Source organism: Aedes aegypti, chromosome 3 (assembly GCF_002204515.2).
Source record: "Aedes aegypti strain LVP_AGWG chromosome 3, AaegL5.0 Primary Assembly, whole genome shotgun sequence".
In the NCBI taxonomy this organism is placed as follows: domain Eukaryota; kingdom Metazoa; phylum Arthropoda; class Insecta; order Diptera; family Culicidae; genus Aedes; species Aedes aegypti.
Genome location: NC_035109.1, coordinates 236,480,865 through 236,493,961, shown reverse-complemented (window position 1 = coordinate 236,493,961; position 13,097 = coordinate 236,480,865). Strand labels below are relative to the sequence as shown.

General features: G+C 38.2%; 1 protein-coding gene and 1 non-coding gene across 3 annotated transcripts in view; both read left to right on the top strand.

Moving 5' to 3' along the window:
- LOC5577003 (somatostatin receptor type 2) overlaps positions 1-13,097 on the top strand; it is a 234,684-nt gene that overhangs the window by 58,272 nt on the left and 163,315 nt on the right. The window lies entirely within an intron of this gene.
- Trnat-agu lies at positions 11,806-11,878 on the top strand. Its single transcript has one exon. It is a non-coding gene; the product is annotated as a tRNA-Thr (tRNA).

Here is a 13,097-nt window from a genome sequence, read left to right as displayed (position 1 = left end):
TAAAAATAAACTGTTTGATGACGAAAATTAAAAATGCACAAAAAGTAACATGGGACAATTATGCGTATAACGGCAGTACATCTCTTCATTTTAGAAGAAGTCGAAAGAAGAGAGTCATCGGGGAAGTCTTGATTCGCGTCCAGAACTTAACAACTTCACTTCGAAGGAGGCCGGCAACGGAAGGCCAGCGGAAGTAGTAGCTTCGGGAAATTCCGACAGTGGCGCTGTTTCAGCCGGTCTAGCGATTGCGACAGGAGATTGCACTTCGTCTATCAGAATATCCCATGCTAGTTGTTGCTTTGATGACTCTGGCACGTCGGAATCGTAGCGAGGCGCATTTGGTTTACAAGATTCGACCTCGTGTTCGTGTCCAGTGACACGATATAGTGAACGGAACCTTTCGCGACCTGGCATCTAAGACTTGATGTTTCGGGTATGCTGTCCAACATACACCAGGGTATTTTATTTGAAGTCGCGCTTGACTGCTCCATGCCAACGGTTGAACCGGCCATTCTGCTTGTGGTTCTTGATTGCCGGGGCTACAGGCTTCTTCAAAATGTCTAACGTAGTACGTATCGGTCGTCCTAGGAACGCTTCTGCTGGAGACACCGACTGTGGTGTGTTTCGGTTTGGTGTGGAATGGTACACGGAAAGGAATGTCTGCAAGTGCTATAGTGTAGCCGAGCCTTTCCCTTTACTGAGCTTCTTGAGACCACGCTTGAAGGAATCGACGAATCGCTCCGATTGCCTGTTAGACTGTGGGTGGTAGGCAGCAGTGCGAAGGTGAGCAATACCATTTTCACTGCAATACTGCTGAAAATGCACGCTGGTGAATTGTGTGCCGTTGCCCGAGACTAAATTATCTGGGTTGCCGAAAAGGGAAATCGTCTCACGTAGCATATCCAACGTCGTAGTTGTGGTGATGGATCGCGAACGGAAAACTTCGGGCCACTTGGAATAGGCATCCATGATGTCGAAACAGTGGTACACATCAATTGGGCCAGCAAAACCGATGTGGACACGTTGCCACGGCTTCACTGCGAGGGGCCGCGATTCAAGGGTTATTTGTATCGGAGATCTTGCTGCTTCAGCGCACGCGGTGCACTGACGAACAAATAGCACTACATTGTCGTCCACATTAGGCCAGTATATGTAGCTGCGGGCCAGAGATTTCGTCCCGTCCATTCCTGAGTATCCACGGTGTAGCTGTCGAAAAATCGTACTGAAAGGTTGTCCGCCTTGCGCACGACAACTATTGGAGCTGCCCAGTCCGAGAATCGAGAAATTGTACCGTTTTCCTGAGGCTTTTCTAGTTCTGCATCTACCTTGGGGAGTGCAGCGTATGCCACTGGTCGCTTCGGGCAATAAGAAGGACTTGCGTCAGGATTCAGGTACAGCTTCACTTGCGCTTTGGTGCACTTACCCAACGTGTTTCGAAAAACCTCCGGGAAGTGTTGCTTGAGTTGACTGACATACTGATCGGAATATTGGTCGGGACGATGTTTCACTGTGTTGACCAAGCTGGTGATCGGCACGGATCACAGATCGAACAGATCCATAATTTCGATTCCAAGAACGTTGAGTCCTGCGCTGTTTGAGATGAAAATGAGACCGGTTTTGGTAACATTCCTGATGGTGATCTCGGGTTGGAACTCGCCAAGAAGGTTGAGGTTGCCACCAGAAGCCGTGATGGCAGATTCTTCCGTTGGTTGAGCGGGCGGCTGTTCGATGCTGATCCAAGTATCCTTCGATGTGATGGTAATGTCGGATGCTGAGTCGTGCTAAAACTTGACTGCTACGCCGTTTAGCTCGACCGGGATAAATTTTCGCTTGCTTCCAACGTTGTGAACCGTGTGGATGCTTCTCATCTTGACTTTGTCTTAGGACTTCGAATGCTTGAATGACTTCGAAGGTGTGGACTTGTCGCAGGAACAGTAACCTTCCTTGTGTCCCTGTTGCTTGCATCTTGAAATGGTGCTGGTCACCACATTTCCAGCATGGCGTTTTAGGTACTTTATTGCTTTTCGCCTGATTCTTCAGGTTGCTAGAGAGTGCTTCGTGAAGCCCAAGCAGGACAGTTCGGTTTTGCGTCGTCCGATTGATTTTGCTGACGGATTCGCGCGTTATCGTTGCCGGAGAATTTTTTTTTCCCCCTGTTTTGGAGCGTCTTGCTGGGTAGTGCTTCGTGAAGCCCAAGCAGGACAGTTCGGTTTTGCGTCGTCCGATTGATTTTGCTGACGGATTCGCGCGTTATCGTTGCCGGAGAATTTTTTTTTCCCCCTGTTTTGGAGCGTCTTGCTGGGTAGTGCTTCGTAAAGCCCAAGCAGGACAGTTCGGTTTTGCGTCGTCCGATTGATTTTGCTGACGGATTCGCGCGTTATCGTTGCCGGAGAATTTTTTTTCCCCCTGTTTTGGAGCGTCTTGCTGGGTAGTGCTTCGTGAAGCCCAAGCAGGACAGTTCGGTTTTGCGTCGTCCGATTGATTTTGGTGACGGATTCGCGCGTTTTTGTTGCCGGAGAATTTTTTTCCCCCTGTTTTGGAGCGTCTTGCTGGGTACGTATTTGGGAAGGCCCAAGCAAGACGGTTTATTTTCGGGACGCCAAGAAGTTTTGCTGTCAGTGTCAGTTTTGTGTTCAGTCGAGAATGGATTACCAACTGGTGAGTTCGTTTCATGCTTATGATAACACATATTTTCTTGAAAGCGTTACTTTTATGTAATATTAAAACAAACTTTGTATGGTTCGTCACTATATGTGTCGGCATTATGCTTTTTTCTTATACAATTTGAATATACACATATTTTTCTCTTTTTGACATTATTAAAAATTATTTATTAAAAAAATCTTTTGAATTGTTCGACATTGTGAATGTTGACGTATTTTCTAAAACTTCTACCATATCGAGACAAAATGCACAGTAATACTCATATGTAATTTTCAAACAAACTATGTATGGTTCGTCACTACAAGTGTCGGCATTATTCCTGTTATTCCTGTTTCATATAAGTTAAAATATATACATGTAATTTTCAGTTTTCGTCATTAATAAAAACGTCTTTTGAATTGTTCGACATTATAGATGTTGACGTATTTTTCCAAAAACTTCTCGAGACAAAAATACAAAACTAGCTTTAAATACAAGTAGTATATTTCCCCCTTGTCCATGGATCGCATCACCGACCAGAGGTGACTCCCAGATCTTTTCCTCCCTCACTAATAAACACCCTTCCCGTGGTGATTGTGGAGATGCAGAGGTATTCTCGGTCTCTAGAAGCAACAATCATTACACCCTAACATTCCTTCCCCATCCCAACTGACTGTAAGGACTTGGCCGGCGCCGTTATTGATCAATAATATTAGATCTGCTAAAATTGCACTTCGAGAGTAAGCGGAAACTCCCATCCCTTATTCATTTGGATCGTAGTGCAATTCTTACCAGTTCCGATCAATCACGGAGTAGCAACCATTGACATGTACAGTCAGTCTATGCTATGCTATGCTTTCGCCTGATTCTTCAGGTTGCTAGAGACAATGTTGACGTTGCGTCCTTCTTTGTTCTACACCATCAATGTGTCCTGCTTGAGGTTGGCCACGCGGTGGCATTCTTCCACGAGGTTTTTCTGGGTTACTTTGCTAGTGGCTTTTCATTGTTCGTTGACTGCGGTTTCGTCAGCTTCCAGCTTCGAAATCAATCTGGCTCGGATGACCGCATTCCGTGGCGTTCGGAGCTCACAGACGAAACGGAGCACTTTAAATTGATCCACTTTGAACTTGGAAAGTTGAAACGCTTCATAGTGTTTGTTTACCATGGCAGCTTAGGTTGGATGACAAAACGTCGAATTCTAAAACGTCGAATGCCAAAATGTCGAAATGACAAAAACATCGAAAGTAGAGAATTGAAAGAAAACGTGAATTACTTGGAACAGTTATTCCAAAAACGAAATAGTTATTCCCTATCGAAAGAATACATAATTCACTATATGTTGAATGTAAAAAAAAGTCTAGAAAAAAAAATTCCACGCCGGTGTTGAAAAATGAGTGTTTTCGACATTTTGTCCCTTTCGTCGGTTTGGGATTCGACGCAGCATGGGAAAGAAAATTTGCTCACTGACCAGAACGCTACCAATAAAATATAGCAAAGTATCTGCTGACACCGAAAGCTCAGTGATAGCCGAACGCTGCTAAGGCGAGCGCAATCCTGACGAATCGCAAACGATGGAGATAACCCGAAAATCAAAAGACTCACAGAACGGAGAGAGAACCAATCCTCTCTTAACTGGGAGACACGTAAGAACGCGTTCACCATTCAATCACTGAATGCATTCAACTGAATTTACGGATTTCGCGTTCACTTAATCATTGCGCCGGGTGTATTTCCAGTCAGTGAGCGCTCATCAGCAGTAAATACGAATGCCAAATGGAAATTGAAGCCCTCAGCTTGGTAGGAAAAACAGCTACCTCGCTCTTGATTGCATGTGGAAATAAGCGAAAATACGAGGTGAAGTCGTTTACAACTTCAAAAACCGTAAAAAATAAATTGCAAAGCTGACCTAAATGAAAAATGATACAGTTCCAAATCATAATAAGTCATCTAAAAACTAGAAAACATGGAATGTCTGGATACCGTAAAATGGGGTGAAGTTGATCACTTTCGAGCGATTCTGTTCTGTAACTCCTAGTAGAATGCATGTATTATTATCCATATATTTTTAAAACATGTACTGTAAGGATATCTATCGAATTATACAAACAAAATTTCGACAAAATGTTCATTTAACTACAAAAATATATTTTAAAAATCAAAAAGTGGAGTTTTATATTCCGGGGTGAAGTTGATCAATTATTGCGATAAGTTTCCTAAAATAAAGAGATATGCTATTCACTAAATTTGGGTCACTGAATCTGGATCAATTCTCAGAAATCTTACAACATAATGATATAACGGTCAATTTTAAATTTGAATGTTGTAAATTACAGAACACACAACAATAAACGCCCAGATAGCCGTAGCGGTAAACGCGCAGCTATTCAGCATGACTATGCTGAGGGTCGTGGGTTCGAATCCCACTGGTCGAGGATCTTTTCGTAAAGGAAATTTTCTCGATTCCCAGGGCATAGAGTATCATCGTACCTGCCACACGAAATACACATGCAAAAATGGTCAATCGGCAAAAGAAAGCTCTCAGTTAATAACTGTGGAAGTGCTCATAAGAACACTAATCTGAGAAGCAGGCTTTGTCCCTGTTGGGACGTAACGCCATAAAGAAGAACAACAATAAATGCCTAAAGGTATGCAATTTTCTTTCAATTTAGCAACTCGCGCACAAAAATATGCATTTTTTACTCAGAAAATGATTGTTTATCCATGTTTATGTTTATTTATTCAAACAGTGTCTTTATATAGCCTTGTCAATAGTCGATTGTTTGGAGAAGAACCCTTCAACAGTTCATCAAACATTTCATAAAAAAATCTGTTTTTCCTGGTATAATTATCTTCAATGTCAAACCGACCTTAGAAACATCAAGAGCAATCATCAGGTAATACGACGTCACAGAAATTGTGCTAATTGAAATCGAATCATAGCTCTCTTGACAATTTATACATGTGGGTACGTGAATGATCAACTTTTCCCCACTGATCAACTACACCCCGAATTACGGTACCGTAAATTCGGGTGAAATTGATCACCGTGTCAAGTGATTTTATTTCTTACAAATAGTGCACCAAAATTAATGCAACCTGTAGTAAATGAACCTTGCTTGCCTTAAATAGTGTCGAATTGTGTGTAGTGAAGTTTTTGACGTTAACTACGTCTTACGGCAATATACTGGGTGTCAATTGAAAATAAAAAATAATGCAACCGTCACGAAATTAAGTAAGATTTTGAATACTATTACCTTAGCCATTTATCGGTAGATTTTCAATATTTTCCCACCAATTGGTCGGAAATTTATACAACATTTTACTCGAATGGAGAAAACTTTTGATTTTCGACGATAGACTGTCGAAAATTGGGAAAATGTCGACCCCTTTCTTACGCAAACAAACCCACTATTCTTTTGGGTTGGCAAGTGCACTATAAAAGCAGACCGATTTCTGCTTCTTTGCGCATTCTTCTTCGACGTTAACTACGTCTTAAGGCAATATACTGGGTGTCAATTGGAAATCTAAAATGTTGCGACCGTCATGATATGATGTTAGATTTCGAACTATAGGAAGGCTGCAACTATGACAATCGACTAAAATTCAAATGCAGAAAATCAATTGGCGTAGTTAGCGTCTTGCGGTTGTCTTGTACACAACCCCCTCTGATTTTTGTGTCATAGAATGTTTATTTCTATGAAAATAACATAAAATTCCAAAACCTTGTTTGGTGTGGTGTTAATAGACATCCATAAACTTCTAGTTCAAAATAATCAGCCTGAAAGTTTGTGTGGATGCTTGAAACATATCCCTAAAATAGATTTTACCATCAAAACTTGTATCAATTAGTTATGTTAAAATAATTAAATATCGGTTGAATGCTAGGAAAATCCTTTGGAAATTGCCTACATTTAGGCGTTTTCCGCGGTATTCTTGAAATTTCATTATTGATTATTTCCAAATATATTGCTTTGTTAAGAATTTGACAACCATGTTCGGATACAGGAGGGCCAAATTTAATATATAGAATTGATTTCAAAACTAACAATAATCACATGACAAGTGATCAATTTCATTCCGAAATGAAATCCTACGATTTTTTTTTTTTTTTCCTAGTTCGTTTATTTGGGGCTCAAATGCGTGTAACGCTTTACGGAGCCGAAGTTCGTTTTTGTACTATTTACAATTTATTTACATTTTCATTACCAAAGTTAGTATGGGATGGAGCCAGGGTACTCGTGGCAACTCGAGGTTAATGGTCACAATTTTGAAAGGGAAGGACATGGTAAGGATTGGGTTTAGGGTTCTCTGCAGCTCATCCGGGAGGTAAAGCGTGGTAGCTCTATTATCGTGTCATGGCGTTGGTACCAATTACGATTTTTTTATTAAGAGATAGTTATTAGCCCTAACATCACATTTGTTAGAAAATTTCGGTACATCAGCTAATGAGGTTCACCGTCGTACTTGTTTTCCTGCATTAAGTTGCATGGTATTGATAATATTTTAGAAAGCAGACCAGAAAAACCGTGAAAAATGATCAATTTCACCAGAAATTACGGTACCGTAAAATGGGGTGAAGTTGATCACTTTTGAGCGATTCTGTTCTGTAATCCCTAGTAGAATGCATGTATTGCCCAAGGAACAATTGGTAGCTTTTAAGATACTTACGTGTTTAATACAAGCTGCATAGCAACAGCCATTGCTGAACAAATTTTTAGTTGAATCATTAATTGAATAAAATTAATTTCCGCTTATAAAAAAGCTGTTATTCCACTTGCAGTTTGTGTTTTCAATAAGTGCTGAATAAACCTCCGAAAATGCAAATATAGTAGCTTTTGTTCTACAACACATAAGAAGTTAACAATTGACTGATTAAAAGCTTCTATAGGTTGTAGCCATCATTTTAGTAGCATATTGAACATTTGATTAACAACAAATCGTACAAAAGTTTCAGTGTCTAATACTTAAAATGTTGACCAGTATGATTAGTAAAACTTATAAGCAATGTGAATAACAGTATATGAGTATGCTCTTATTCAAGCAAAACATATTATGTCTTTTTATGTTATTTTCAAATGTTTTTCAAATCAAATCCAAGACGTATATGCGATGGATGGATTAACGTAATGGACGTAATGGCGACGTAATGGATCAACGAGGGTAAAGGTCGAATCACATTGGATTAAAAATATCAAAATTTAAATTTTCCAAATGTAGTGATCATCATCTGCGACGGAAAAAGTTACTAATCATAACATTTTTAATGATAATCGAAGTATAAATAATAATTTAACAATAGTTACATGAAAGTGGTTACCCAACTTACAGTCAAGTGTCACAAATAAACATACATAGTTAATTATTGTTGAATGAAAAAATGCCCTACAAAGAGCTGAGAAGATGGTATTTAGATCCAAATTTAAGTAAATGTTCAACATTTGTCATTGGAATGAATAATAGTAAAATCAACACTTATTAAACTTCTCCAAAGAATCTCTGCCGACTTGTCAAGATTGTTTTACTAATGAGTTGAACAAGTCATTTTTTCTTCTATTAAAGAGCCAATATTGCACCAAACAAATATAATTGTGTAAATAGATGTACAGGAGACGTACTGACGTTTTGGTTGCTTCGCACTTCAGCTGTTTCCATGTTTAACATGAACATGATTAAAAGCTGAATAGGTATTTTATAAAATCCTAATACAACATAGATATATCATCCGAGCAGGTCATCCAAAGAAGTCCAAAATAACGATTACTAAACACATTGTTCAGCAACAAAGAAGCCTTACAAAAGAGATCACACCATAGCCAAATTTTTGAAAAAATGGACACAATATCTAAAAATTGCGTTGTATTCCTAATGTATTGCAATGTTCAACTTACTAATATTATTATTATTTATCATTATTTAAGTGGCTTCTCGCCCTTGGCGAATTCGCCACTAACTTACTAATATATAAAAACATGTTGGATACAATAATAACTGATGTCTCAATACACTATTCAATTCTGTTTAGAAAATATTTTGAATCAGTCTTCTGACATAGGATTATTGATTGAAATATATTTTATATTTGTATAATGTTTAATAGATGGAAAAAGTACGACAAATAATTAAAATATTAACCTAGTAGAAATATTATACATTTAATAAATGAATTTTAGTATAGTTAGATAAACAATTCAATTAAAGTTTTAACAAGTTAAAACTTATTATGGAATTCGATTAATCATTTCAGACTGTTTTTACTTTGTAAATAAACTTTATTTTTGACCAGCATTGAAATAAATTTTCTCACTGTGCGCTCTAAATAGCCGACTGAGTTCAGCTCGCATCAGTACTGAACAGCAGCAGAAGTAATGCGCTTATTCAGTTGTTGATCAGCATAGCACGTGTTGATTAGTTATTGTTGAATAGAAGCTCAAGCATGATCAATAATCAGCTACAAGAGGTTTATATTGGGCACTGGAAGGCTGATATATGAATTCAAGGATGGCGCAGATGGCAAGGTATACCGCTGACGATGGGAAGGTCTCGAGTTGGAATCCAGTACTCAGGTAATTGTTAAAAGTGATTATTAATTCATGGTAAAGGTATACACTGCATTTGATGTATACAGTGTTAGCTATTTTTAGTCATTTATTTGTTTTCAATCAATTTTGTGGCAGTTGAATAAAAGCTGAGATGAATGCTTATAAAGCGATTTTGAAGTTGTAGAATAAAGTCAATATATAACGACACGCTTTATAACTTCTCCAAATTTGTGTGAACAACGCCTGAACAAAGGCTTCACTTGGAAATAATTAAAATGTTGTTAAACATGATGCTGAATTAAACTGCAATAATGTAGTTTGTTAAACTAACGTTGTTAAATCATCAATCCTCATTAAGCTAAGTGAAACCTGAATAAAGATCATTACAATATATGATTACAGTCACTAAATGATAAGAAGCTTAATAATTTCGCCAGATTTGCTTGAACAATGTGTGCGTAGCAGCTGCAAAGTAATATAATAAAGCAACTATTCAGTATTTAGTTGTGAAAAATTGCTTAATAAATGATTATAAAACAGGCAAATGTTTCTTGGGATGTTATCCAAATATTTTTAAAATCTGTACTGGTTGAATGTTTATAGAATTATACAAATGAATTTTTTACGAAATGTTAACATAATAACCAAAACATTTTTTAGAAATCAACAAGTGCCATTTTTGATTCCGGGGTGAAGTTGATCAATTACTGAGGCAGGTTTCCTAAAACAAAAATATATGCTATTTACTAAATTCGGGGTCACTGATTCTGAATCAAGTCTGAAAAATCTTACAACTTGATGATAAATCGATCAATTTTAGAATTGAATGTTGTAAATTACAGAATACACCACATTAAACGCCTAAAGGTATGCAATTTCCTCGTAATGGGCAACACGTTTGCAAAAAGTTCATTTATTTCCTTAAAAATTTATTTTTATCATCAATGCAAATTTGAAACTGGGTTTACAGAACATATCTGGAATGTATAAAACAGTTCATTTGAATAAGCCTTGGCGATAGTCGAATGTTTGTAGTAGAACCCTTCAACAGTTTTTCGAACATTTCCTAAAAAACTGTTTTTTTTCCGTGCTGAATAGCGAATCGAATTTAGAAACATCTAGCGCAATTATCAGGAAATGCGATATCACAGAAATTGTGACAATTGAAAACGGATCATAGCTTTCTTGGCACTTTATACATGTGGGTACGGGAATGATCAACTTCTCCCCGCTGATCAACTACACCCCGAATTACGGTACCAACGAAACATTAAGCATACTTGGAAGGAAATGCTATTCGGTACCGACCTGATCAAATTCGTTCTAGTGATCAATTTGCGCCCGGATTACGATAGTTGTTTTTTTTTTCAATTGTTCTAGTTTTTCTGGAATTATTAATTATTCCAAAAAAGGTTGAACTCGTGCCCCATTTTAATCTATAGATTACATGAAGACTGAAACATCCACGTTTGTTTTATGCAGCACATTGATTTGCTTGGTGTGTCTGTCATAATAGACCTCATAATTACATACTTCCACTGAAAATTGGCAACGTGACCTAGTTTTTCGATCACTACTGTATATGTCATCTTAGCTGCAGTAAATGGGTGGTAACGTCACGGTGGAATGGGGGACGAAAAGGACGTTCTTCGGGGGCAAATGATGAAATCTTATCTCTGCGCCTAATAGCATATCGTAAATTTCCGGACCCGTTCCGTCGCATGAGGGCTTCCGATACGCCGATGACAAGACAGTGAGGGTTCAACGTTCCGGCACCAGAAGCGACCTTTTGCTGTGCGACGAGATGTGGTCCGGCCCGTTGAAATTTGATTTTTCATTTGCATTTGACGGGTTTTAATGATAGCGAGCGATCAGCTTTGGCCAAAGTTGACCAGCATTCAATAGGAATGGTGCTTGCAATTGTGGTTTCATAATGATAATGGGTTTTCCCCACATGGAAGCAAATTTGAATTTCGGAGTGCACTGTGGATGGAGGTGCATGGTGGATGGTTCGAGGAAATCCATTGGTTAAGCGAAAGTTGGGCTCGGTTGGAATCAGTGCCGGTTCCCACGAAGGGGGACCAAACACCTACGTATTGAATTTGAATTTTGAGTACATCAAAACCTCTGTTTACGTAATGGTTCGGGAGTTCGTGAGTATAATGTTGCGTTAATAGATTTTTTTTACGTAAGTGAAATTCATGCCCACGAAAGGATAAAGAACAGGTGTTTAAGTTTACAAGCGTAACTTGTGACATCTTAGAGATTTATGAACAACATTTAATCCCATATAGGCTCATGGAAAAATATACTGTCAAGTGTTTAGCAAAACAACCGTTTAGAGTTATATAAGAAAATCTTCCAGTACAAGCCTTCAGATCTACAAGCGTAACCAAATATATTTAGGAGGGCTATGAACAAGGGTGATATTTATAGGGCTTAAATATTTATGCTCGACCGAGATTTCAGTACAACGACTATTTAAGAACTACCGAAAAGATAAACATTACATATAATTTGCAATTGGATTAGAGGGACAAATTGATGTGAAGATTTGCGAAAAAGTTACACGTCTTCTCAGTGAGAATCGAACTCACGACTCCCCGATCTCTAGTTGATGAGTCCTCTCATGGCGTAGTGGTAACGCGCCCCAACTAGTGATCGGGGAGTCGTGAGTTCGATTCTCACTGAGAAGACGTGTAACTTTTTCGCAAATCTTCACATCAATTTGTCCATCTGATCCAATTGCAAATTATATGTAATGTTTAGCTTTTCGGTAGATGTTAAACTTCCACTCGGCTGGTTGGCCGTAAACCACGATTCATAAATAAAAAAAAAGTATGACTATTTAAGGTTATCGAAGAACTACTTGGAGTACAGATCATCAGATTTATAAGCATATTGAGTAATGTTTCAGGATCTTACAAATTATAATAAAAACCAAACTAATTTTTGAACATTTAATTTGACGAATGTCTAAGAAAAAACATTGATAATTGGTTTTTGTTCATTTTGGTTCCTCGGGAGACCGGTTCAATTGCCCACTTTGCCCCCTCTTAAATCCGGGCCTGGTTGCAACAGATGGACGGAACGCATTATTATTGTGGAATCGAACCTATTGACGTTCGTGCAATAAATAGCCTGATGCTTTTCTGTTTGTAACTACCGGTTTGCCGTTCGGGCTTTTGTATGCAAGGAAATAGATAAGCCATGACTGTGGAGAGATGATTACATTGTGCAGCCCCAGTTGGGTGGATACTACATTCCGTGGAAAATACCCATATTTTCGGCGAATGGCAAATTATTCACATTCCGGCCATTTAACATTACTTAATGCCTAACAAAGAGTTGGAACTTCCGAAGAATTCACGAGGAATTTCTCCTGTGATTCTTCGACGAACTTTTCATGTGTTCAGCCATGTTTTCTAAAGAGATTCTTCTGAGAATTTCCACGGGGATTTCTTCATGATTTATTCCCGTACTCAGTGCTCCCTTCAAGAGCTCTTTTACCAGTTGTCAATGAGTTCCTTTTGAAATACCCACGGAAAATGATTCCCGGGGTTACTAGTTATTATTCAATATATTTTTCCTAAAATTTCTTTATGTTTTCTGATTTTACTAGAAAATTTCTCGAAGAGTTTTAATCAAATTGCTTTAAAATCCGTTTATACATGAGGTGGATGGATATTAGGGTGCGGCTTATTTTTCAAAAGTTCTCAAAACCAAAAATTCGTGTGCTCTACTGAATTAAAATCACATTAAATGAGAAACCTCAAAATCTGAGCCAAAAATATTTATATTTAGAGGTGGCGCACGCGTCTTGAAGGTGAATTTTAAAGTTATAAAAAATTACCTTCAGTGAAGTAAACATTACTTTGTTGTTTTCCAACCAAATTCAAATCTTTTAGCATCATT